Consider the following 6,000-nt stretch of genomic DNA (forward strand, 5'->3'; position numbering starts at 1 on the left):
GTAACGGTTAGATTTTGTGTGGAGGCTATATATACCCCTCCACCCACTCTTCATTTGTGAGGAGAGCCATCAGAACGTACCTACACTTCCACTACTCATTTTCTGAGAGAGAACCACCTACTCATGTGTTGAGACCAAGATATTCCAATCCTACCATATGAATCTTGATCTCTAGTCTTCCCCAAGTTGCTTTCCACTCAAATCATCTTTCCACCATAGCCAAATTTGTGTGAGAGAGTTGAGTGTTGGGGAGACTATCATTTGAAGCACAAGAGCAAGGAGTTTATCGACAACACACCATCTATTACCTTTTGGAGAGTGCTGTCTCCTAGATTGGTTAGGTGTCACTTGGGAGCCTCCGTCAAGATTGTGGAGTTGAACCAAGGAGTTTGTAAGGGCAAGGAGATCGCCTACTTTGTGAAGATCTACCCTAGTGAGGCAAGTCCTTCATGGGTGATGGCCATGATGGGATAGAAATGGTTGCTTCTTCGTGGACCCTTCGTGGGTGGAGCCCTCTGTGGACTCGTGCAACCGTTACCCTCCGTGGGTTGAAGTATCCATCAACGTGGATGTACGATAGCACCACCTATCGGAACCACGCCAAAAATCTCCGTGTCTCGAATTGCGTTTGCACACTCCAATCCCATCCCTTTACTTTCTTGCAAGTTGCATGCTTTACTTTCCGCTGCTCATATACTCTTTGCATGCTTGCTTGAAATTGTGTTAATCTACCACCTCAACTTGAAAAACTTAAAAACTGCCAACTTTGTTTGTTGAGGGTCTAATCACCCCCTCTAGACACCTCTTCTTGATCCTTTCAATTGGTATTAGAGCTTTGGTCTCCATTGCTTTGGTTTAATCACCATTGGAGGAAGATGGATGAGTCTACATTGGGGAGTCTTAGACGTAGAGTGCCTATGCTTGATGGAGTTCTTTAGTGAGTGGAAAAATGATATGCTTGGAATCTTTCATGAATATCACTTGAACAAGTACATTACTACTCCTTGTGAACCCCTTGTTGATCCCTTGCATCCTACCCATGATGAGTCTCTTGACATGATTCGCAATCTTAGAACTATCAATCTTATCACTAGAGGCTCGCCTAGAAATTTGATTGGTCGCTTGCCAACTCTTGATTGTGCTTATACTATATGGAGATTTCTTGAGGAACGATTTCCTGACTATTCCTTGAAAAACTTAGATGAGATTCTTCACAAGTCTATTGCTTTAAATAAGATGAATCCCAAAGATCCTAAGTTTGGAGATTGTTTATTTGAGGTTACCAATCTTGTGCGTGCCAAAGGAGATGTTGGAATCATTAGCAATATTATTTCTGAAGCTATTAGAATTCATAGAGATGAACATTGTCAAAATCATATATCTAATGAATCACTCTCTATAGGAAATAATCATTTGCGAGATGATGTTGAACATGGATACTATGATGAAGATGATGATAATGACTTTAATCTTGAAGAATCTATGAGACACTTTGGTCTTATGGCTAACCTTCGCGGCTACATGGCTGGAGGAAAGGAATGGGTCCTTGATAATGGATGTATCGATCACATGACCGGAGATAAATATATGTTTCATGAGCTTTCTAAAAAAGACGACCCTCGAACTCCGATCCAGCCGAGCTTTGAGGGAGAGTTCCGTCAGCACGACGACGTGGTGACGATGATGATGTTCTACCGACGCAGGGCTTCGCCTAAGCACCGCTAAAATATTATCAAGGTGGATTATGGTGGAGGGGGGCACCGCACACGGCTAAGAGATCTCAAGGATCAATTGTTGTATCTAGAGGTGCCCCCCTGCCCCGTATATAAAGAAGCCAGGGGGAGGGGGTCGGCCGGCCAGGAGGGGCGCGCCAGGAGGAGTCCTCCTCCCACCGGGATTAGGACTCCCCCCTTCCTTGTTGGAGTAGGAGAGGAGAGGGAAGGAGAGAGAGGGGGAAATGAAAGGGGGGGGGCGCTATCGGTGTCAAAACCGGCGGATCTCGGGTAGGGGGTCCTGAAATGTGCGTCTAAGGCTAATGGTAACAAGAGGCTGGGGACACGATGTTTACCCAGGTTCGGGCCCTCTCGATGGAGGTAATACCCTACTTCCTGCTTGATTGATCTTGATGATATGAGTATTACAAGAGTTGATCTACCACGAGATCGGAGAGGCTAAACCCTAGAAGCTAGTCTATGGTATGATTATTGTTGTTGTGTCCTACGGACTAAACCCTCCGGTTTATATAGATACCGGAGGGGGCTAGGGTTACACAGAGTTGGTTTACAGAGAAGGAGATCTACATCCGAATCGCCAAGCTTGCCTTCCACGCCAAGGAGAGTCCCATCCGGACGCGGGACGAAGTCTTCTATCTTGTATCTTCATAGTCCAACAGTCCGGCCAAAGTACATAGTCCGGCTGTCCGGATACCCCGTTATCCAGGACTCCCTTAGTAGCCCCTGAACCAGGCTTCAATGATGCTGAGTCCAGCGCGTAGATTGTCTTTGGCATTGCGAGGCGGGTTCCACCTCCGAATACTCCAAAATTGATTCCGAACACAAGGACCATGTCCGGCTCTATAAGATAATTTCCATATACCACCGTAGAGAGAATAATAATCCATGAATCTAATCTGTCAACAATTCTTCGTTGTGTGACATCATGCCACGGCTCGGTAACTTATTCGAACCATTTTTACGACCTGCTCCCGCACACATCGCGAGGCGGTTTCCTTGGCACGTCTTGTCAAAGTAGAGATCGTGTCCCCTTATCGCGGGATCTTCATCAATACGGGTATGGGTAACCCAACCAGCGCCATCAATCGAGGCGCTTGGAAAGATAAGAGATTTCGAGAGGCAAGCGGGAAGGCGTACATTCCACATCGCCTTTATAAAGGGACAGAGATCTCCCGTTTTCACCCACGCCTTCTTCCTCCTTCGCTCATCCGTTCTCGCACCCTTGAGCTCCAACGCCCAAGTTCTCACCTTCTCCGTAGGATCACATCATGTCCGGAGCGGGAGGCAAGTGGATGGCCTCCTCTGTCACAGAGGAGAACATCACCAAGCTTCGCGAGGCTGGATACCTGGCCAAGAGTATCGCGCACAGGCTTCCGACATAGGGACAGATTACTCCCACTCCGAAGTCTCGGGAGAGAGTAGTATTTATCCCTCATTTCGTCCGTGGACTAGGGTTTCCACTCCACCCTTTTGTCTGCGGGCTCATGTACTACTACGGGCTAGATTTTCACGATCTGGCCCCGAATTTTGTCCTCAACATCTCGGCGTTCATCGTCGTGTGCGAGGCCTTCCTCCGCATCAAGCCTCACTTCGGCCTGTGGTTGAAAATCTTCTGCGTGAAGCTGAAGATCGTGAGCGGCCAACAGGCGGAGTGCGGAGGTGCCATGGTGGCAAAATTCCCAATGTTACATGGCTCGGTGTCTCCTTCGTGGAGACCATAAAGGGGTGGCAATCAGGATGGTTCTACATCACCGAGCCGTGCGACGCCAACTGGGTAGCGGCCCCCAAATTCAGATCCGGAATCCCCATGCGGCTCACTTCCTGGGAGAAGAAGGGCCTGGCCTGGGCAAACCCACGGAGCTGACCGGACTCGAGACCTGCATCAGAGGTATGAGGGACAAGAAGATCAAGCTTGTCAACGTGGTCCAGGTCATGCTCATTCGCCGGATTCTCCTGTGTCAAAGACGGGCGTTTGATTGTGGGAGTTCGACCCGGCCGAACACCATATGCTGCTAGAGCTCTTCGACACAACACACAAAGAAATCTGGAAGGTGTTGTTCAAGACCGGCGAAGTTCCTCCTCCCCTTTCTGAGGATCGGGGGCTTAGCGCAAGCCGTCTCGCCAGTCCGGTAAGTCCTCTGGTCATTACAAGATGTTTCCCTACTAGTACATTCGTGGGAGGATTCTTAGGTCACTATGCTGACCGAACAAGATTGGGTGGAGAGGGCGGAGCGGATTAACTGTCCGGCTCCATTGCCTGAGGACCCAATAGGCACACTCCTAGCGGAGATGCTGGTTCCGGCGCCTTACAAGGTGCCGGAGAAAAAGGCCGAAAAGAAGGCCGCAGGGACCCGGAAGGGTCTCCGGCGCGAAGCCGCACCAGACGCCTCGCCAGAAGATGACGAGGCGCACTCCTCCCACGAAGGGGAGGAGAAGAAGAAGAAGAAGGCCGCCTCAACTAAGGAGGCCGAAGGGTCCAAGAAGGTGGCCGCGGGGACCAGAAAAGGCCTCCGGCGCAGGGCCGTGATAGAGTCGTCATCCGAAGATGACGAGGAAGATTCTCCCCCCGAAGATGGGGGAGAACATGAAGAAATGCCTCCTCCCCGTGCTAGGGAGGAGAAGAAAAGGAAGGCCGCCCCATCGAGGGAGGCCGGGACGCCAAAGAAGGGAAAGGCGTCCCTTCCAGATCAATCCACTACTGCCGCTTTTAGTGACGAGGAGTGGCTGCCCAGGGGCAAACCCCGGGCGAGGTCGTAAGTATCCGAATTCCATAATATTTTCCATGTGACTTTGACCTCATGGTTTGTAAATGACGCCGAACACGTATATGCAGTCCGGCCGGGTCCGATCTCGAGGAGCCCTCTTCGGAGGAGTCTCTGAACGAGTCGGAGATGAACTCACTCCCGACGGTGACCTCCCCAAAACCAGTGGATGACACCGAGATGTTGTCCCGGAGGATGCCAGAGTAGGAGGCGATGGTTCCATAGATGCTCCAATGCAAAATCTCAGGCGCCGGACACATGGGGGGTGAGAACCCCATGGATTATGATGACGGGCGCCATAGCAAGTCTGGCTCCCAGCCGGTTACTACGCCGGAGCCTACAAAGGTTCCGGATTCCAGTAAGCAGTCCCTTGCGAAGGAGGGCGAGTCGGCCGTGCCGATGACCTCCGCCCAGCCGGAGGCATCGGATAATTTGTTGGAAGTGCTTCGAGGCGCTTCCATTGAGGATGAACACCGTACACTTATGGGTACGGTGATTGAGAAGGTTCGGTCCGCCAAGAGCGGATTGACCGAAGCCTGCACCAGCCTGCTAACATGCTTGGAGGTAAAGAAAGTGTGAGGAAATATCACCCAATAGACAGTAGCCCCTGATACTCTGATTGGTGTTCGGAAAGAAAAGCCAAATGGAGGGTCAACTAAAAAACCGCAAGAAGCTAATAGTTTTTGTCTGTATGAATCAAATAGGCACTGCTGCTGACCGCCGCTGCGTGCACAGCTGAGGTTGCCAGGCTCAAGCACAAACTGGGGTAGGCCGAAGAAGATCTCGGCCTCGTGAAGAAGCGGCTCGAGGCGAACAAAGGTAAGAGAAACCCCGTCCATATGTCGTATAGAGCATAAAAAGTTGGTGATGCTAATAAGAAGCATCATGGCTTTTGATAGGGACCGCGAGCGAAGTGGCGACCCTGAAGGAAGCGATATTCGCGGCCGAAGCCAAGGTGGATACAGAGCGCACCGAGCGAGAGAAGCAAGATGCTCGGGTGGGAGAGGTACAGCAGGAGCTCCAGGAGCTCAACAAGAAGTTCGACTCCCTGGAGCATGACTACAAGACACAAGTGTCTGAACTTGCGAAGGCCCTCCAGAGCGCGGCCGATGCCAAGGCCGAAGCCCAAAAGGCTCTCCAGGAAATCCAGGTGGCCAAGAAGATAGCGGAGGGTAAGGCATTCTTTATGCAAAGCAAGCATGTGGAGGAGTCATTTCTTTTACTTACACGAATCCGGAGCTCTCCAGGGGCGTTCACAGATCTGCCACGCAGCATTTCGGATGCCGCGGAGTTCTATCACGCTGAAGAGGGGAGCTCTACGGAGAAGCTGTTCTGGACCCAATATACTGGGGCCGAACACCCGATGCCTCTGAGTGACCAACTGAAGCAGCTGGTCGAACTCCACAATGCGGCCGAACAGGCCATGGGGGACCTCATAGTCCGGATGTGGCCTGGCGAGCCCCTTCCCGGCAGCTACTTTGGCCTGGTGAAGCAGATGGTGCGTG

The sequence above is a fragment of the Triticum aestivum genome, chromosome 5B, assembly GCF_018294505.1.
Source record: "Triticum aestivum cultivar Chinese Spring chromosome 5B, IWGSC CS RefSeq v2.1, whole genome shotgun sequence".
Taxonomy (NCBI): domain Eukaryota; kingdom Viridiplantae; phylum Streptophyta; class Magnoliopsida; order Poales; family Poaceae; genus Triticum; species Triticum aestivum.